This window comes from Scylla paramamosain, unplaced genomic scaffold (assembly GCF_035594125.1).
Source record: "Scylla paramamosain isolate STU-SP2022 unplaced genomic scaffold, ASM3559412v1 Contig8, whole genome shotgun sequence".
Taxonomy (NCBI): domain Eukaryota; kingdom Metazoa; phylum Arthropoda; class Malacostraca; order Decapoda; family Portunidae; genus Scylla; species Scylla paramamosain.
The window spans coordinates 298,923-320,646 of record NW_026973673.1 but is presented as its reverse complement, the minus strand read 5'-3'; the positions used below and the strand labels follow the sequence as shown (position 1 = coordinate 320,646).

At 39.9% G+C, this 21,724-nt stretch overlaps 1 protein-coding gene, 1 long non-coding RNA gene and 2 pseudogenes across 3 annotated transcripts in view; 1 reads left to right on the top strand and 3 right to left on the bottom strand.

Annotated features, from left to right (window-relative positions):
- Positions 1-21,724, top strand: part of LOC135096871 (solute carrier family 35 member F3-like) — a 118,331-nt gene that overhangs the window by 64,952 nt on the left and 31,655 nt on the right. The window lies entirely within an intron of this gene.
- Positions 9,318-11,967, bottom strand: LOC135096853 (uncharacterized). The gene is made up of 3 exons (XR_010265113.1): positions 9,895-11,967; positions 9,729-9,812; positions 9,318-9,623 (listed from the first exon to the last, which is right to left on the bottom strand). It is a non-coding gene; the product is annotated as an uncharacterized LOC135096853 (long non-coding RNA).
- LOC135096852 (cytochrome c oxidase subunit 3-like) lies at positions 17,139-18,062 on the bottom strand (annotated as a pseudogene).
- LOC135096862 (cytochrome c oxidase subunit 1-like) lies at positions 19,634-21,126 on the bottom strand (annotated as a pseudogene).

Below are 21,724 nucleotides of genomic sequence, written 5' to 3'. Positions count from 1 at the left end.
CTAGTGACTCAAGGGTCGTGTAAAACAATTTTGACGCGTGATGCGGGAAAGAGCTGCGAACGTTATAAATGGTCGCCCCGTTCACGGTGATATGTACATGTGACAGATCGGCGTGTTGAAAATATAAACCATTCTTATCAATTACGCCTTGTAAGCTGTCCATATCAACTATTGCCATGGTCAAATTTTGAGGTATGATTTGCGCGAAAGGTAATTCGGCAATCAAAGACGTTTGATTGGCGGCTAACACATACGTTTTATTGAGCGTTCTATTAAAAGTGTATTGCATTGGATTTCGAGTCAAGGAGTTATTTAACGATTCTAAGGCGGGCGGATGTGGCGTGACGCGGTCAACCCATAACTTAGCCATCTCGAGCTTAAATTTGAAACTGCTGGCATCTTGGTGTGAATTAAGAATCCATGTTTTGTTAGCCAATTCTAATCGAATTCTCACATCAACAGAGTCAAGCAGATAAGCGTCCAGACTTGATATATCCGAAAACAAAGGCGCAGTCATCGAAATGCCGTGCGTTTTACAATCTTTCATCATTTGTTTCTCGTCTTTATTCCCTCCCGTGAAATAGTCTTCATCAAATTTATTGATTATGCCTTTTGATCCATCATAATCGCGGTGGTAGAAGGCGACGCGACCGATAGAGTCAATTTTATCCTGAGGGATTGTTGTAATCATTTTAATGAAGGCGTGATAGTTGAACAAAGAGGATGACTCCACAAGCTGTTCGTTAAAATAACAAGCGCATGACTTAAACATCGTATTATTCAAACCATTACTAAAAACGACGTGATCGTCATCGTCTAGTGGCGCGCCGTCTGCCTTCGTCGCGCTAACTCGCAATTCTAGAGACAGCGTTGATAGATCCAAAAATTGCCCTGGAATACCAGGCAGTCTAAATTCAATGTAAGGATCGTTGATCCCCGCATGATTATTAGCATTTGCGTCTAAATTAACGGGTAATACGTCCAACTTTCCCCTCGCAGCGACTGACGATTCGATGGTATGCAAGCGATTCACCCGCGGAAAGTTCTCACTCACGGCAGTCAGATAATTGCTCAGGGGGGTGGAGGTCGCTCCACCCTGCACATCCGGACCGTAATGAGTCATCTTTGCGACTAAGCTAAATATTGAAGATATCTGCTTTATAGCAAGTCTTTCTTTTCAGTTGCCTGGTTGGTGGTTTTCTCTTTTTTTTTTTTTTTCCGACTCCAACTTTCCTCTTTTTCATTACTCGTCCGCCTCGAACTATCCTTTCCCCCACACCCTTCACGGCTGCAACACCTCTATTTCTTAATGATTCGCGAAGTCGCTTCCCTTCTAAAACATCTGTTAATAAACCTTTTCCCATTTGGAGCGCTTCGGGTGCTACAGTGCGCATGAGAAAGGGAATTGCTCTTTTAGCAAAGCCACTCAAAACGGAAAATAGACCGCCACCTCTTCTTGAATGGGGTGGAATAAAAACCCGGATGTCGTCTAAACCTCCACCTTTGCTTTGCGTAAAAAGCAAGTCGTATTCCGCTCGAGTGGGAGGTGTGAACGCTCTCGTCATGATGGTTGTCACGTCATGAATAAGACGTCGAGCATAATCACCAGCTATTTATTTCTGTCTGATATGCTGCTCCCGCCATGATCAAAATAAATAATAACGGTCACCCCAATTAAGGAATACATTTATACTCGATTTGTCAAACACACATCAACTTTATTTTAAAATTTACATGATATAGTTATTCAGACTTCCTCACCAGAATAGTTTCAACTCCAAAAGGTTGAAGTCGCTGCGCCAGCCCTTCCACCATAGGCAGGTAATTATTCTTCCACTCATCCTGGCAGCGACCTCTACATCCCAGTCCTTCCGGGATAATAATTTGCTCTACTTCAGCGTTCGCCATGGCTAGCAGGGCAATCTTTTTCAGGCAATTCTGGAAGTGTTGACGTCGATTCACGCTTGTATCCATCTTGAGTCCTTCCACGTAAGGCAAATCCTTCGACGTCGCGATTGCCTGTCGCGCCTTCTCGTTTCCCTCGACGGCCTCGCCCCAACCATACTGAGTCACGCAGGCCACCAGGTGAGGGAGATTTACGCTTCCTGTGGGAGGCGCGTGGATAATGATACGTCCTGGGTCATCTCTCGTGTCTGCCGTGGCCCGATGAAGCGAGTAGAGTCTCTTTCTAGCTGCATGTGTATTCTCGTATGGGTAAATCGTTTTGAGATCCCGCGCAATCCCACTCGGTTCGGTGGAGACGGCATTTACTGAATAAATGATATAACAGCGGCGGTCGCGGAAGATGCCATCGGTCAGCTTGCCCTCGACCACCTTCATCTTGACGAGTAATTGGAGGGCTGATCCACACGTTGAACCCTCTGTGAGGGGAGTGAGGGGGAAATGTGTCATCGCAGACCTTTATTCGCACGTATTGGTCGATATTACACCTTCTGCGTAGTAGAATTTATTCATTCAAATTGACGCAGGTGTTATTTTTTTTTTCCTTTGTTGGTGGGAAGGGATGGAGGGCGGGGAACGTATTATTTATTAGGGGATGTGGGTTAGGGGGGGGTGAACCTTTTTTTGACCATAACCCTCATCAATTATCCATCCGTGGGCCTGCACCCCTGACGCGCCTAACACGTGCTCTCATGTATTATTGATGTACTTACTCGTTTACAGAGTAAGATGGGGAGCTTTCTCATTTAATATGCTTCCCAGATGTCACCGACCCCGCCACCTATCAGTTTACTTCGTTGAGTCGTATTTCTGATGGCATCCGCGGGGAGTTGCGCCATGCGAAGTAGCAGTGATAATAATGGACGCTTATCGGGTGAAAGTCTTTTCGCGGCCCCCTTTTCGTGACCGAGTACTCGTATGAGATCAAACACGCTTATGCCAGAAAATGGTGGAAGTAAGTTACCGCGCTCATCCCATGAAATCCCAGGTTTACCCTCCAATAATTTCAAGAGAGATAAACCATATTCTCTAAAGGAAGGAGGAACGGCAACTCGAATCAAATCATCCAAGGGTGGATTGACAGGTGCGCGTGGTGGTGGCGTCACGGTGGCGGCGTCGGGGAGGGCGGCGGCCGGTAGCGGAAGTGAAGTTTTTTTTTTTTTCTTGACTTGTTTTGACGTGAATCGGTGCTGAGTTGCGCTGTCGGTCGGTTTAAACTTACACCTCTCGGCAACTGAGACGGGAACTAAACAATATTCTTTCATCTCTGTAGTAAACTTGTTATTGCCGACACGGCTATCGGGAGTAACGCGGCCAATATGTTACCACCTCGTTTGGAGATTAGAATCGCTTTCTTCTTGTACACGGGCGTCTTCTTCAAGGCTACAGTGCGAATATCACTCTTGAATTTTTTCAGGCGGTTAATGATGGTATCGTCGTCCGTCAGGCGTCTCTTCAAAAAGTTGGCGAATATTTCCGAGATGCAATTGACTTCGCGCTTATTCAAACTTTGCAAGACCTGCTTCCGCAATTTAGGGGTGACGTGCGAGAGGAGAAAAACCAAATCCTTGTACTTCAATATCAATGGTTTTTCCTCATCCATATCTTATACTAAGTCGTCCGCATCTATCCAGCTGTCAAATTTATCTGGGTACCCACGCCAGTGGACGAAGTACTTTCTCTTACCTCGCTCGACCTTCGATCGTAATATATCGACCTGGTAATGTGAGGGAAGAGAGGACTTGATTAATTCTTCCCTGTAGAAAGCGCCGGTCACGTCCTCCCCCGCCAAATCCCTTATGAAATAAATAGGGATTTTATGTGAGTAATCCACACGACTTATCTTAAAAAGCTCCTCGGTATTGTTGACGGTATAACCCTTATTGAATTTAAATTGCGTTCGGGAAGCACGTTGCAAGCGTACAATGTCTCCCACGTCTAATTTATGACTGACAACTTTCTTTCCCCTTGGCCGATTTAAATACATTCGTTTAAATTGCTTCCTGACTTGTGACAGCTCGCGGAGGCGGTGAACCTGAGCCGGCGTTTGGTTGCCGCCCAAACCGCGGTGTGGGGTGTGATTGTACGTATTTATTAGGGTGGGCAAGACGTTAATATACGTCAGTGTGTTGTTCTGCGTGAGATATTTATATATTTTTGTCTTTATGGTTCGGATGACCCTTTCTGCCAAACTCGCCTTTGTTTCACGCGAGTAATTGGAATACAAGGTAATACCTTTCAAAGTTAGATATTTTTTCACTGCTTGATTATAAAATTCGGATCCCTGATCGGTAAAAAGACGCGACACGCCTGTAAAACTCCCCGACTCTAGAACTTTTTTCAGCGCTTGCAGGCTACTGTGTCCGGATTTACTTGTCAGCGTTGCCACTTTCAAGTATCTGCTGAAAACGTCCAGGCAAAACATGATGTATCGGACGCCGCCATTGTGTCTGTGCAGCCTCGCAAAATCAGCCAAATCGCAAGTTAAAATGACGGACGGTTTAGGAGCGAGAATTTTTCGTCGCGGAAAACGTTTCAGTGTCGGCTTGTGAAGCGTATAAGTGCGGTTGCCCTGCAGAAATGCCCTCACATCGCGGAGTGTTAGATTCTTATCCCTTTTCTTCCCCTCTCTGTAGAGTGCTTGCACACCTCCTAAAGCCGCAGGATTCGTCATATCCCGGTAAAGTTCGTCCAAAACGGCGTTCATAGCAGATAGACTTTCTCACAGGGTGGCTCATCCACAATATTCGTGCGCAGTTGAATTTCTTCGGGTGCGTTCGGGGATAAATCACACAACAAATAACCGTGATCTCGTCTAAGCACGACATTTTTATAAATTTCCACAAAGTGTTTGGCGCGCTCCCTTCCATAAAGTTGCCTGCCCAGACATTCAATTTGATATATATCTCTGTTTTTCATAAGAATGTAATGTGAGGCATTTAAAGTTATCGTTCTAGCATACTTTCCGGGGAAAAAGACATTCTGTGCTATCATTATAACTGACAAATTTTTATGTCTCCCTTTGGTGAAAGCCTCTGCTATCGTTTGAGAATTGCCAGCCGTGAGGAAATTGTCATCTAATATCAGGAGTGTGTGCGTTTGCAGGTCGGCGTATGGACTGTTATCATCCATCACGGGATCAATAATTTTCTCATGCACTTCGACCTTATCTTTAAAAGGGGAATTCTGCTGCAGCGAATGCGATGAGACGCCACAAATGATAATTCTGTTAAATCCATGCTGATATTTCTCTATAATTTTATTGCAGAGGTGTGTTTTGCCGGAATTTGTATAACCTGCAATAATTATGCGTGAAGGATATCTGAAGAGATTCAGCATCTCTTCGCTAAATGTCTTGTCCATGTTAAGTTCAGAGGGTTACTAAAAGACGCTACGATATGTTTACAGTATTTATTACTTAACCTTTATTTACATGGTCATGTAGGTAACAGCATAACTAACCTCCCAGCTGCATCCTCATCCCTGCCTTCTAATTATGACGTGGATCTCCCCCGACCCACACCTCTTCCTCAACCTCCCCCCCCCCCCCTCCCCCCTCTCCTTAACCTAAGTACAAATGTTCTTACATTACCTCCTCCTCCTCATCCTCCTTATCCCACGTGGACAGTACAAATGTCCTTACAGTACATGAACAATCTCCTCATTCCTCTCCTTAACTCCATACTCAAAACAAATGTTCTTACATTACATGAATGGCAGCTGCTGGCGGCCGCGGTCTCTCTCCACCCCTTAATTATGACGTGAATAATGTCATGGAAGGCCACTCCCGATCACGACACAACCCATCCTCCACCTCCCCCTCTTCCTTAGTCTACGTGGTCAGAGCAAATGTTTTTTTACATTACATGAAGGGTGTCTGCTAGCAGCTGCGTCCTCTCTTTCTCTACCCCTTAATCATGATGTGAATAATGCCGCGGAAAGTCTCTCCCGATCACGCCACAGACCACTCATTACCCCATCCTCCCCCTCTTCCTCCCCCTCTTCCTCCTCCTCCTCCTCCTCCTCCTCCTCCTCCTCCTCCTCTTCCTCATCCACCTCCACCTCCCCCACATCCACCGCCACCTCCTCTTCCATCTCATTCTCCACATCTCTTTCTCGCGGATCATTGTCGGGGTGATAATACGCCCTTGAGGTATAGCCATCGACGTGAAAGCGCTTGTCGTCAAAATGTGACAACGTACGCTTTCGCATACGAGTGGTACAAATTTGTCCTTTCACATTCCTGATATTATAGCAATCCACCATCCCACATGCGACATTATTAAGTGTTTCCCTATACTGCTGATGCAATATATTTTGCTGAAGGTGAGTTGGAATGCCTTTACCTCGAGATACTTGCTTGTCATCTTCCAACAGCAGCGAATACATCTTTGGCTTTAATATAATCGCCTCTTTGATGAGCGTGGATCCGGTTTCAGATTTCAACAAGCCTAGTTGACCCTTCCGCTCCCCATTAAAACACGGGTGATCTGAAGCAAAGTTACTGGTGTCGAGAAAATTTGCCATGGGTCCATGTTTCAGTTCATCATTTAAGTTTGTAGGTATGTGCAGACTGAAAATGAAACTGTCAGTATCTTCATAAGCTAATTTAGCTCTCTCCCCATAATTAGCTTTGATGACACGATACCAAAAGTTGTACATGTACTTCTTTGCCACTTCTAAAATATGGTATCCCAAGTAATTTGGCTGCCTGATTTTAATCGTATTCTTACTGTTGACACATATGACTCGGTCCTCGCCTAATTGGTGGACCCTTTTAAAGGATGGATTTCTTGCATACTTCAGGAAAGACTTTCTTTTTGTCACTAATTTCTGCTGGAGGCCATACTTCACTTCAGATAACATGGATCTACCATAAACTGCGTTTGACATCAGTTTGCAAATGCGATTTTTAATGGCGCACGTCTCATTTTTACGCTGAGCGACGTTCCTTTCTATGAAAGGTTTCAGGTATGGAGCCTGTCTGAACCTATATATAGCATGAACACATTGTATTTCCAGTCCAAGTGAGAGTAAAAGTTGCAGCAATTCCAGACTGATGAGATGATCTTTCAGTCCCTTATGACTGGCCACGAGTTTACGATTTTTCCTCCCCAGCTTACGACCCTCAGCTTCTAACAGTCTTTTACTGTACGGCGAGATGTCATCTTCTGTAATAGTCATGTGTGCGAGGCACAGAGGGAACTCGTCCGTGATCCGAGCTACGTCGGGGGAAACGTCACAGCTGTCTAAATGCAGCCAGTAACCGACGTCGCCATCTGTCGCATGATTCTGGATGCCAACTTCAAAAAAATCATCCATCTCTGACTGAGAAAGCTTTTTGATGTCACCCATAGGCAGGGGGGAACACATAACGCTTGCATATAATGAATTATAGTCCAGATAGAACACATAGGTGCCGGGTCCGCCGTCGGGTTCGTGGTTTGACTGCAGGTGTGGCCTGACGCAAGTTACAAAGCCTCCTCGTACATTTCTTTTGATCAGGTGATACATGTTAGGGTCGTAAGGTGGATCAAGTTGAACGCCTGTCGACTTTAAAAAAGCGTCATAAGCATAAGAAGACAGTGACACGTAATGTGACACGTCCAGCCCATAAAATTCATGCAGGTATGATCTATATTTGAGATATGTGTCGGCTAATAATCCCACATCAATCTCACAATACAGTCTTATGTAATCGCCTAAAGTGCGACAGGATGTCATACTCCACACGCTTTGAGCGTGTTCATATTCTCCAGGTGGCAGAGCCTTCCCCTTGAGCGTGTCATAAAATGCCTCACGAGGTGGCAATTGTCGATCTTCTAAGCGGTCAAGGTCGGTGATGTACTCATAACAAAGAAACTGTTTTTGAGTGCAAATTACACGCCTTACATCCTCGGGGAGGTAATTCACCATTTCCTGGGCGTAACGCGTGCTATAGCCCGCCTGCACGTGACTCTGAGCGAGATGACCGAGACCAGCATTCATAATGGAAAGCGTGTCCTGAAACTGCAATTCCTTAATCCTTACTTTCAATAAATGCGATTCTGACTTGGCAAGGATGTCCACGTGCGACTCTGGCAAGTGAAGGTCTTTTATGATTAAGGAGACGTCAAAGCTCATATTATGTGCCAGAGTGATGAGATATTTCCTCATGTCACGACACTGGAGGTTGCATCGCGCGCACAAAGCCCCCTTGTAATTATTTTGTGGTAATGAGTGGTCGTGATGTTTATGAGGTGGGGTTTTCACATTAAAGGGTTGATGGCAGAGCTCGCAGTGACGCTGACGTTTGAAGTGGGCTTCATCCTCCGCAGACATGCTAATTGGATAGCTAACTACACTTTCCTTGATGATTCCCCAAGCATTGGATAGGCTATCAATGAAATTATTCACGGGATCTTCACCGAAATAACTTCTCTTTTCCACGACATCTCCATGCCTATTGATGATGAGATACGAGTATCCAATTGGGTCATGTTCAGCTATCACACTCCTATTCTCCTTAGGTTTTATCATAGTTTCAAAATAAAAAAATGCTAAGTATGCAGGCTGATAGGTGTAGGCAAAATTTTTAAATTTTACTTTTTCACCGTCACCTGGAAAGAGAAGAGTTTGAGTGAAGTCGCAGTGACACTCGTGATCGCTCAAACTGACAGACTTGGGAACTGAGCTGAAACATACTTTGCAAAACTGATGACCCTCTGGGGTGGGGCTGCTTCTCGTCAATTTCCGGTGCAGCTTCTCCACGTCTTTAATGAGCGTCATATGTTTTCCACCTAGTAAAAGGAGTGAGACTACAGTTTTATACTTCCGCGAGCCTTTTCTTGATAATGTTAAATAGTATATCTCACCGCTTTTTGTCAGTGTATAAACGTCCAGAGACAGGCGATTTAACCTTTCTAACTGACTCAAGTTCTCCCAAGTCACTGGACTGTCTACTTTTCCGCGCGTGACGTATTTCTCTCCGCCATGCCGTCTCCGTAATATTTTTGGAATTCTTTTCCAAGGTACACCTCGAGCATGAAGTCTGAAAGCCGCCAAACACTGAATAACACAGGATGAATGTCGGCCATCAGGATTGAAAATTTCATTCCCTCCTCGCACGCCTCTAGGATAAGCAACATAATCTCCTATGCCACTACATGCGACGTGCAAGCAATAATTGATGAAAAAATTCTGTACTCTTGAAATGATCAAACCAGATCCTTCAGTCTCGCTGGTAAGGCTTTCCAGCCGACTGTTCAGCTGATGGATCCATAAATCAACAAGGTCAGGCACATCTTGATAGGTGATCAGTCGTGCTCTAAAAGCAATATGAATGACTCGATGTTCATCCTCCCCTAAAGTAGAGAATTTCACTAGTAACAGAGAAATGTGTGAAAATATTTTCAGGGTGGGGGGGAATGGCGAGCCGTGTGACGTGAAATATGATCTAATTTCCCGTATAAAGAACTCCCTGTATTCGGTAAGTAGACCGAGTGGATCTCTGCTTACATGATCAGGTATGTCATATTGATGTCTGGTGAAGCTCCTCATAAAATTTTCCCTCGAGTCAATTAACCGCGGTTCTTCCGGCATCCCGCGCTCGTCAAGGTCTGCATCCGCCGACTCTCCCGCCATGCTGCACTCATCGTGGTCCGCCTCCGCTTGTGGCGTGTCTGGGAAGAAAAATAGAAGTAGCAGCGACAGTTTATTATTATTATTATTATTATTATTATTATTATTTTTATTATTATTATTATTATTATTGAATTGATATTTACCTTGTGTAGGTAGTGAAGGACTTGAAGTCTCGGAAGAATTGAATACGTTCCCCGATAATCCACTCGGTCCCGGCCGTGGCGAGTCTTAAAAAAAAAAGAATATTAGTAGTGGCGGCAGCACCGTATTTATTGCTTTATTATTTGTAGTATTTTTTTTTTTTCTCACCTCTTCCCCCGCCTCCGCGTGGGATGTCGCCTTGTGACGTCCGCCGACGTGGGCCTTCTACGCCGCCGTTCTGTCCAACCTCAAATGGAGTGTGAGCCTGTACAGGAAGATGTGCTCAGAGCTCAAACTTGTAAAGATTGACAGTCATTTCATCTTTATTATTATACATTCCCGCCAAAATAAGTAATAATGCTTACCAGAAGAAGCAGGATTGCCAACTTCGCAGGTGTGTTCTGGCGGTGGATGTGGAAACAGAAGTCCACACCGCTCGCATAAATCACACTGGTCTTCCACACATGAGGGGCAGGATGGATTAGTGTGCCATCTCCCACACACTTCACATAAAAGCCGCGCCTCTGCTGTTCCACAATGAACACCCATTTTTCTTTTCTTTTTTTTCTATAACATTGTCAACACTTTGTCCCGGCCGCCATGCCGCGCGGGGAAACACTGAAGCTTCCCGCGCAGATGGTCGCGAGGTGCGTGACTTGCCTCGGAAGTAGGCAACACCTGCCTGTTTCATTATCCTCCACTCCACCCATTATCCCACCTTGATCGATTCTCTTCAAAACTTTACGTCCGAGACGCAAAGTTAACGTGGTCTTATATGTAACACGCAAGTAACACTGTTTTCCCCATCTTCAAACTGAATAGGTTTGCCTCTTTGATTAGCAATTTTGATAGCCACACTCTCTATAGTTGATACAGAAAGTGGTTTATACGTAACTGAATTCGCACCTGTACTGGTGCTGTCGCCGGGGAGTGGTATGACGTCTAATATATTAACTAGTTGGTTACCAAATCGCGAGGGAGAAATGATGTCGGTATAAACGTACATATAATCCGTCCCTGCATCAGCTCGCGGTACGTATTGAGCGAATAATTTTATGGGTAATGAGGAGGAAGCTTCGCTCGCGCTGGAAGATGAAATGACATCGCCAGATCTTTGAAAGTAGACGGTGTAGCGAAAATTTGGATTGAAACCCAGAATGTGAGCTATATGCGATGCAAATTTTATACTTATATCACTGTAAATACGATCGTCATTAGGAGGGACAATCGCGTTATTCACAACGACCCGCTCCAAGTCGTGGTCATAATAAATGATATCCGAGTAAGGGAAATAGATCTTAAAGGAGTCATTCAAGATTGCTTGAAGTTCTCTCACTATCTGTCCATTAATCGCCTTAGTTATGGCCGGTATGTTCTTATCGGTAAAATTGGAGATGATATTCCTTTCCGGTAGATAGGTATACATATTATATTCATACATATCAAAGTCTGACTGCTTAACCCGACCATAGAACGATATACTAGAATTTGGATCCCCTTCCGTAATGCAGTAGAAATATTTAGGGAATAAAATATTACACAGGCCGACTTCATAATCCCTGCCGGTGTCTAAATGAATGGGTAAGATTCTGTTTTCAAATTCTGTTGTTGTGTTGTTGGGAAATGACCTACCACCTGCAAGAGAAGATAGGTATACGTATATATCGTCACTATCTCTCAATGACATGTTTTTTAAACCCTGTCAACTAACAGACTGACTTTAAACTTTACCTTTTCATGACATATATACGTCGGCAGACTGGAGATTATGGCGGTACGGCGTGGATAGTCGCGACGACCTTGACCATAGGGGAATGTACTGAGATATCGGAGGGAGCACGTGTCGGCTATAATAATAATAATAATAATAATAATAATAATAATAATAATAATAATAATAATAATAATAATGATAGTAATAAGACCGCCATCCGACATAAGTATTACGTCAGCCATGCCGCTGGCGGTCGGTGAAAGTGGAAGAGGCCGCCGCTCCGCCCTGGCCGTCACAGACGCTTTCTCCAGGTAAAAAGGATGGACAGGTAACGGGATCTCGTGCGGCAGTCGCGACGACCTTGACCATAGGGGATGTATTGAGATGTCGGAGGGAACGCGTGATGGCAACACTCAGTCATCCCACCCTCCAGGATTCCGTGAATGAAAGGGAAAGGGCGACTTCTATGGCAAGCGCCGTCAGAGTCCCCCTAATCACGCGTGTGTGGCGGGCGGCTGCCACGTCTGGCCGCCAGTCCCCCCCCACCCCCACCTCCCCTCCCCCCCTCCACCCCCTTTTCACTCAATTATTTTCCGCCCACCATCATTAATTCATTAGTCATTCCATCGTCGCCGAAGCATAAGGACGCACGCCCCCTCACCTCTTCTCCGTCAGTGTCGCCGTCACCGTCCCTCCCCCCTCCCTCCCCCCCCCACCCACCCCCCTGATGTCGCCGTCATGAATCACCCCCTTCCCAACCCCCACTAATCTACAGCCTGGGCCTCCATCCTGAAATGGACTGCCACTGAAGTCTACGGAAAATTGCTGTCAGGTTCCCCATTTGCAACTTGATGAGGTCCCTACTCGCAATATGGCATGCCATCAGAGTCGCTCCAGGGGGTGGGATGGGATCCCCATCCCCCCCCTCCCCCTCCCCCTCCCCCCTCCCCTCTCCCATCCTCCATCGTCCCCGAAGGATAAGGACGCACGCCTCCCCACCTCTCCGTCAGTGTCGCCGTCACCGTCCCGCTCCCCCCCCCTCCCCCTTGGTGTTTGCCGTCGTGAATCACCCCCCCTTCCCAAGCCTGGGTCTATGGAAAATTGCTACCAGAGTCGCCCTTCGCAATATGGCATGCCGTCAGAGTCGCCCCTGGGGTGGGGTGGGGTGGGGGTGGGGGACCCCACCCCCCACCCCACCCACCCAGGGGCGACTCTGACGGCATGCCATATTGCGAAGGGCGACTCTGGTGGCAATTTCCCAACTACTGTTTACAAGACCAAGGTTTTAAGTTAAGCTATTACTAATGGTAAGTTTTAGAAGTATAATGATTTTTGTTCCTATAGTTATAATTTTTTGTGGGGTTTGAGGGTTCATTACGTGCAATAAGCATATATTAAATTCTTTGTTAAGTCTTGAGTTTACAATGCTTGGATTTTTTTTGGCTTATAAGAACGCAGTTGACTTTAGTGGAGAGATAAATTTATTTTTCTTTATTTTTTTTAACGTTGGCTGCATGTGAGGGGTCTTTAGGTTTAACTATATTGATTTTAGTAGTACGAAGCCATGGAAATTATGTTTTTAAGATATTTTATTTATTGGAATGATAAAATTTATAATTCCTTTAATTATATTGATAAAGTTTAATAATGAATGAAAGACAGTTCAGGTGGATTTATTTATTTATTTTTTTTAGATTTTTAATTAGTATAAGTTATCATATTTTTTCTTTTTTAATATAGGATTTAGATTGGGATTAGATTATATTAGATATACTTTAATTCTATAAAAGATTTAAATTGTTTCTTTAATTGTAATTTCTAGTCAGAAAATCAAGAATTTAGGGAATTTTAGTGAAAGATTTATTATTAGAAATATTATGTTATTATCTTTTTTAATATTAACTTTTCCTTCTGTAGATTATTTAATATTTTATATTAGATTTGAGGTTTCCTTAATTCCAACATTAATTTTGATTCTAGGTTGAGGGTATCAACCTGAGCGTGTACAGGCAGGAATCTATATACTTTTTTCTATACTTTAGCATTTTCTTTATCTTTATTGGTGTCTTTGTTTATTATTTAATGACAGGGAGATTAACTATAAGCTTAAGGGTTCCTATAGAAGGAGTAGATTATTTATATAGATTTTGGTATGTAAGAACTGTTTTGGCATTTTTGGTTAAATGACCTATCTTTATATTCCATTTATGGTTGCCAAAGGCTCACGTTGAAGCACCTGTTGCAGGTTCTATAATTTTAGCAGGAGTTTTACTAAAATTAGGAGGTTATGGTTTAATTCGAGTATTTGTAATGTTTCAAGAAGTAAATAAAGAATTTTGTTGACTTTGAGTCAGTTTAGGAATTGTAGGAGGAGATTATATTAGTTTAATGCGTATACGACAAGTAGACATAAAGTGTTCAATTGCTTATTCTTCTGTTGTACACATAAGGTTAGTGTTATGTGGGATTGTAATTTTTAGTTGATGGGGATTACCTGGAAGTGTAATATTGATAGTTGGACATGGTTTATGTTCCTCTGGTTTACTTTGCTTAGCTAATATAGTTTATGAACGTACTGGAAGACGAAGACTGATAGTCAATAAAGAATTATTAGCATTTATACCTAGAATAGGACTATGATGATTTTTACTAAGAGCAAGGAATATGGCCAGACCACCTTCCTTAAATGTAGCACCAGAGATTATATTAATTTTAACAGTTTTGAGCTGAAGAAAGATTTCTATTGTAGGACTTAGACTACTATCTCTCTCTTTTTTTTTTTTTTTTTAGTGCAAGTTACACTTTATACATATATAGATTGAGACAGCATGGGGTTTTTTATAACTTTATATTCATGTTGTTCAGGAAAAGTTAGAGAGTATCTGAAAATTTTTTTTATATTGATTTCCTTTAAATGTAATAATTATAAATAGAGCTTTATTAATAACTTATTTTTTTTTAAATAATTAAAAGAGTGATTTGGAAAATTTCTCTACATGAAATTAGAATAGTGGTTTTGTTCAGCTATTTGTGGGACTTTAGCACTGGCAAAAACTGAAAGAGGTATTATAGATGTAACTGAAAGAGAACTTTTAGGTTAATAAGAAGGGTGATTGTATTTACTTTGGTTTTAGATTGGATCTCTTTATTATTTATGAGATTTGTGTTTGTAATTTCTGGCAGAGTTATTTTTTATAGAGGGAGTTGTATAGCCGATGATAAGACTTTTAATCGATTTATATATCTTGTTTTGGCTTTCATTCTTTCTATAAGGTTTATAGTATTAAGACCTAATTCAATCAGACTTTTATTGGGTTGAGATAGATTGGGATTAGTGACTCATGCCTTAGTAATTTATTATCAGAATGAAAAGTCTGCAAACGCAGGAATATTAACTATTCCTTCAAACCGTGTAGGTGATGTAGCAATTTTATTGAGAACTAGATTAATGAGAAGATTAGGAGGGTGAAATTTTTTGTTTTAAAGGTATTATATAGACGAGAGATTATTATTATTATTATTATTATTATTATTATTATTATTATTATTATTATTATTATTATTATTATCATCATTATTATTATTATTTTTTTTTGTTTTATTTATTTATTCTTATTTATTTCAGCAATAAATAAAAGGGCTCAAATTCCTTTTTCTGCGTGACTGGCGGCTGCTGTAGCGGCTCCAACACCTGTCTCAGCTTTAGTTCATTCTTCAACACTAGTGACTGCTGAGGTTTATTTAATAATTCCATTTAGAGCTGCTTCAGAGGGATCTGTCGTTCAAAGAGTATTGTTGATTACTTCATGTTTGACAATATTTATAGCGGGACTAGGAGCAAATTCTGAGTATGATCTCAAAAAAAATATTGCTTTATCAACATTAAGTCAAGTAGGAGTTATATTAAGAATTTTATCTTTAGGTTATACGGATCTGGCTTTTTTTAATTTACTGAGTCTTGCTTTGTTTAAAGCTTTACTTTTTTATATGTGCTAGTGTTGTAATTCATAGAGTGGCTGGTTATCAGGATATTCGACTTACAGGAAATTTAGTTAAACTTATGCCTCTGACAGTATCATGCATAACTGTAGCCAACTTAGCTCAATGCGAATTCCCTTTTATAACAGGATTTTATTCAAAGGATACAATTTTAGAAGTTGCTTTTATAAGATGAGTCAGTTTTATTGCATTGTTCTTATATGTGATGGCAACAGGATTGACAGTAATGTACACTTTGCGTTTAATTCTTTATTCTCTTTCAGGAGAATATAATTTGAGATGTATCACTAATCTTTCGGATGAGGATTTTTCTAATAACTAACTCAGTAAGAATTTTAGGATTAGGAGCTATCTTAGGAGGATCCCCATTAAGATGAAGATTGTTTCCAGAATATTAGATCATTTGTTTAAGGACAATAATGAAAATAATAGTATTAGCAGTAAGGATTTTAGGAGGTTTAGTAGGTTATATACTAAATCTAACTAGAGTAAATTACACATTAAAAAGAGAAAATAACTATAATTCAGTTGTAATAATAGGATCAATATGGCTTGTATCTTTACTGAGTACTTTAAAATTAAGGGAAAACAGATTGAAGACAGGGTCAGGTTTAGGAAAAGTAGCCGATAAAGGTTGATTTGAGTTTTATGGGGGACAAGGTTTATAGTATTTATTTTCATATATTTTTCTATATTTTTAATTCTTTACAGTTAAACAATTAAAGTGTTTATAAAAGTATCTGTAATTGTAATTATTATTTTTACAGTTTTTTTTATTTAAATTTATATAATTTAAAAGAATATCGCTTTGAAGCTGCAAAGGTAGACGGAAAGTCTTGTAAGTATATTCAAATTGTTAGCTTGTGGCGCTTATGATGTAATATTTACTTTGAGTTTAAGGTAAAAAAAAAAATAAAATAAAATAAAATAATATGGTATTTTTAGAAAAATATTTCAGCTTTATAATAAAATGTAACGTGTTACTTACACTATAAATATAGGAACATCAACGGAATTCAACGGCTTAAAAAAAGTTAGAAGTTTTTCTTTTTGTCATAATGTTCCATCTTGATTAGAAGAATTACTTCAATCTTGTTTTTAACAGTAACGTACCTTTGTTTTGGTTTGAATCATAATTATTAGAGGCTTAAAGGCCAAAGTTTAGGTCGAAACTAAATGTGATAATTTCGCTTTCTAATAGATAAAATTTAATAAAACCAGTTTACTAAAACACTTTATGAATGCAACTCATATGTCATACAATTTGACTGTGGTCTTAAAGTATTAATCAGATCCTTCTAAAGTTCCCTGTACTCACTCGTAGTAAAGGCCTAAGAGAAAAATAAGAAGAGAGCTCTAGTAAACAATCAAGAAAATACTTTAGTAATGTTAAAAAAAATTTGATGCTGAAGCTAAAAGTAATGTAATCTCTACAAAAAAAAAAAAAAAATTACAGCAATTAGAAAAAAAATCGAAGCTGAACCTTTAGGATTAAATCCACATTCATAAGGAGAATTTTTTTTTTCGGTTGATATTTTTTTTTATTTGGGATACTAAGGTTATAAAAATATAACAAATAATTAAAGTTAGTAAAAATACAAAATAAAGTATTGCAAGAATTATTTTTCTAGGCATTCTAGACTTTCTGATTGGATATACTTTATATATTAAAAAAAATAGCCTCCTCATCAGTAAATAAAGACGTAAGGGAATAATCAAACTATCTCAACAAAGTGTCAGTATGATGCGGCTGCTTCGAATCCAACATGACGATTACATGAAAAGTGACAAAATATTGACACAAAAAAATAAAAAAAGTAAAAATGAGGTTCCAATAATTCCATGAAGACCATGAAAGCCTGTAGCTACAAAAAAAAAAAAAAAAGTAGAGCCAAACGCGGAGTCAACAATAGTGAAAGGAGCCTCAAAAATACTTGAAAGCTTGAAGAAGAGTATCCTAAAACAATTGTAAGGCCTAGTCTTTGAATGGCTTGCCTATGACTAGATTCTATAATAGCATGATGAGCTCAAGTTACGGTAGTTCCTCAAGACAAAAGAATAGTAGTGTTTAATAAGGAAATTTGAAATGGGTTGAAAGGTTGAATACCGTAAGGAGGTCAATTTATCCCAATTTCAATCGTTGGGGCTAATCTACTATGAAAAAAAAAAGCTCAGGAAAATGAAAAAAAAAAAAAAGAAGAATACTTCTGAGGCAATAAATATAGTTATTCCCCATCGTAAGCCTTTTACTACTACAGAGGTATGGAGTCCTTGGAATGTACCCTCTCCAGTAATATCACGTCATCTTTGATATATGGTAAGGAGAATAGCAACAAGTCTTAATAACAAAAAAAAAAGAAAAAAATTGTTATACTGGTGAAATCATTTCATTAAACCTGTATTTAATATTATTGCCCTAATAGAACCAGTTAAAGGCCGTGGTCTTATATCTTCTAAATGGTAAAAACCGTGAGATGATGTCATTAGTTAATTTCTCTGGTGTAAAGAGTTCGTAAGACAGCAAAAACTTGGGACTGAATAATTGCAACAGCTCATTCTAAGGTTAATAGTAAAATCTGAGAAAAAAAAAAATAAATAAGAATAGATAAAAGAAATGAGGATGTTATAGATGGTCCAGTATTAGCTAATAAGGTTAAAAGAAGATGGCCTGCAATTATATTAGCTGCTAATCGTACAGCTAAAGTCCCGGGTAAAGTAATGTTTCTGATAGTTTTAATTAAAACTATAAATGGCACAAGGACAGGAGTTCCTTGAGGAACTAAATGAGCGAATATATGTTGAGTGTGGTTAATTCAGCCTCTAAGTATTAAAGTTACTCATGAGGGCAATGAAAGTGCTAAGGTTATTGCTGTGTGTCTAGATCTTGTAAAAATGTAAGGCAATAAAGCTTAAAAATGTTATAAAGAACTAAAGAAAACAAAGCAACGAAAAATATAGTTGAACCTAAAGAATATGAAGTTAAAAGGGCTTTAGATTCTTTGTGTAAAGTACAAATAATTTCACTTCAGCATAGAGATCATCGTGAAGGAGAAGCTCAGTTAAGGTAAGGAATAAATAGGAGCCCTACAAAAGTGGAAATTCAGTTTAATGAAAAGTTTAAGATTCTTGAAGAAGGTTAAAAAATTGAGAATAAATTAGCTATAATTTTCAAGAAGATTGTAGGATTAGATAAGGCTCAGTGATCTTAGAATTTTTTTTTTTTCAAAAGGTACAGAAAAAAAATAATTTAAGGATATGAAAATAATTAATGATAACAGAAAAAGAGAAATAAAGATAAAGTCGAAGCAAAGGAGTTATTTTAGGCATTAAGAAATATCTTAGGAGATAACTTTAACATGATAAATTGATATTAAAATTTAAGTAATTTCTTGTCACCAGAAGTAGGCGCAATACTATAATAGGTTTAAAAGACCTACACTTACTTTCAGTCATCGGGTGAGTCAGAATATGAAGAAATTCAATTTAGAAAAAATCGTGTTTACACTTTCAATCACAATAGGTATAAATCTATGATTAGCACCACAAAGTTCTGATCATTGACTATAAAATAATCCTGGACGAGATATTATGAATCTAGTTTGATTAAGTCAACCAGGAATAGCGTCTGCTTTTACACCTAAAGCTGGGACAGTTCAAGAGTGAATGACATCCGCTGCGGTGATTACAATACGAATTTGTGTATTTATTTGAAGAACAGTTCGATTATCTGCATGTAAGAGACGAAATCCAGAAAAGTCTAGTTCATTAGTAGGAGTTATATAAGAATGAAATTCTACATTAAGAAAGTCAGAGTATTCATAACTTCAATATCCTTGATGACCGACAGTTTTATAAGAAGTGGAAGGATTATTAACTTCATCAAGAAGGTATAAAAGTCGCAGAGAAGGGAGAGCAATGAAAATCAAAATAATTCAATAGTTTGATGTTCTAATATAAATAGATTAATAAGAGAGTTTCTGAGAACTGATGCTAATATATATCCCACAAAGGTAATGATTATAATAAGAACAACTATAATGTGATCATGGATAAAGATGAATTGTTCCATTAAAGGGAAAGCTTCGTCTTGAAGGCCTAGAAAACTTCATGTTGACATTAATAAATGTATTTTCTAAAAGAAGATAAATAAATCTTCTTAGTAGGAGCTTAAATCCTATACATCTTTCTGCCATTTTAGAAGTTAGCAGTAAGTGGAATTTCTATATGAGTGATCAGCGGGTGGGTGTGAGTGGTTTCATTCAACTGAAGAGGCAGGAAAGGGGAGAATAGAACAGGACGATTAGAAATTAAAGCTTCTCAAATGATAATTATAAAAATTAATAGAGCAACAAGATATACTATAGATCCTTTGGAAGAAACAATATTTCATGTTGCGTAGGAAACATGAAATATTGTTTCTTCCATAGGATATTGTTGCGTAGGCAACATGAAATATTGTTTGTTCCATAGGTTTCTTCCATGAAATATCGGCGGGTAATCAGAGTAACGTGGAGGTATTCCGTTAAGTGCTATGAAATGTTGAGGGAAGAAAGTGATATTTACACCGATGAATATGACAGTAAAGTGGATTTCTATTAATTTAGGGTTAAGTGATAAGCCTTTAAAAAGGTGGAATCAATGTGCAATACCTGCACAAATACCGAGTACAGCCCCTATAGATAAAACATAATGAAAATGAGCTACAACGTAATAAGTATCATGAACAATAATATCAATTGATGAATTTGCCAGGACAACACCTGTTAAACCTCCAACAGTAAATAAAGAAATAAAGCCTAAAGCTCACAATATCGAGGGACTATAGTTAATTTGTGTTGCAAGTAGGGTTCTAAGTCATCTGAAAATTTTAATACCTGTAGGAACAGCAGAAATTTTTGTGGCTGATGTGAAGTAAGCTCGTGTATCAACGACTATACTTTCTGTAAATATATGGTGAGCTCAGAGGATAAATCTTGAAATTCCAGTAGCCATTATAGCACAGATCATACCTAATGTCTACACTTCCGATCTACTACAAATCACTAGTAATCCTATTTACGGATATGCAGATGATGTGACACTTGTTGCTACTGTTGAGTCACCGAATTCACGTCTTGATGTTAGTACATCCCTGAATGAGGATCTCAGACGTATATCTGACTGGTGTCGCACCTGGAACATGAAACTGAATGCATCAAAATCAAAATGCTTGTGTATTTCACGCTCTCGCACGCTAAATCCCCTTCACGGCCCTCTGCTTGTTGATGGCGCGCCTCTGACAGTATGTGATGAGCTTGATATTTTGGGTGTCAGATTCGACTCAAAACTGTCTTTTGAACGGCACATCAGGCGTCTTGTCAGTTCTGCCTCGCAAAAGCTTGGCGTTGTGAGGAAGGCTTACCGGATTTTTGGTGACCAGTCTATCTCTGCCAGCTGCTTCCGGTGTTTTATTCTTCCACTGCTGGAGTATTGTGCTCCTGTGTGGTCTTCCGCAGCTGTGTCCCACCTCCGTCTCATTGACAGAGTTGTCTCCTCCGCTAGGTTCCTCTTTGGTGGCGAAGCAGCTTGGGATCTTGGTCACCGACGCAATGTCAGCAGTGTCTGCATGCTATATAAGATCCATGCCAACCAGTTTCACCCGCTGAATGCCTCCATCCCAAATGCATTTGTGCCCACCAGAAACACTCGACTTGCGTCAAATTCACATGCGCGCTGCTTACAGCAGGTTAGGTGTCACACCAGTCAGTTTCAGCGAAGCTTTGTTCCTTGTGCTGTAAGACTTTGGAACATGCTTGACGAGGGCACATGCACTGCGAGTGATGTGCAAAAATTCAAGTCTGCTTCGAACAAAATCTTGAAGAGTCTAGTCAATTAAACTCTGGTTGCTTTTGCAGCTATACCGGTGATAAATTATGTAACTATACCTGTGATTTTATACCATCAAGTTTTAAGTAGTTATACTACATTTACTCGTGTTGTCTGACATATATTAAATAAGTCAGAATTGTTGATTTTTTTGTTGAATTTTTTTGTGAGTTTTAATAATTCTCAGTTCGTTGAGGCGTTCTTTATAATTGTTTAACCTATTTTCTCCTCCTGCTCTGATTTCATCCTACTATTGTGCTAATTGCTTTTCCTTTCTTCTTTCTACGGTCAAGGTGGGTGGGGGTTGTCATCTGGCAACTTATAGCGCTTGCGCTCGTCCCACTCTGCCTTCTCCGTTATGTTTAATAATAATAATACTAATAATGCACCGAATGATTCTTTTTTCCCGATTTCTTGTCT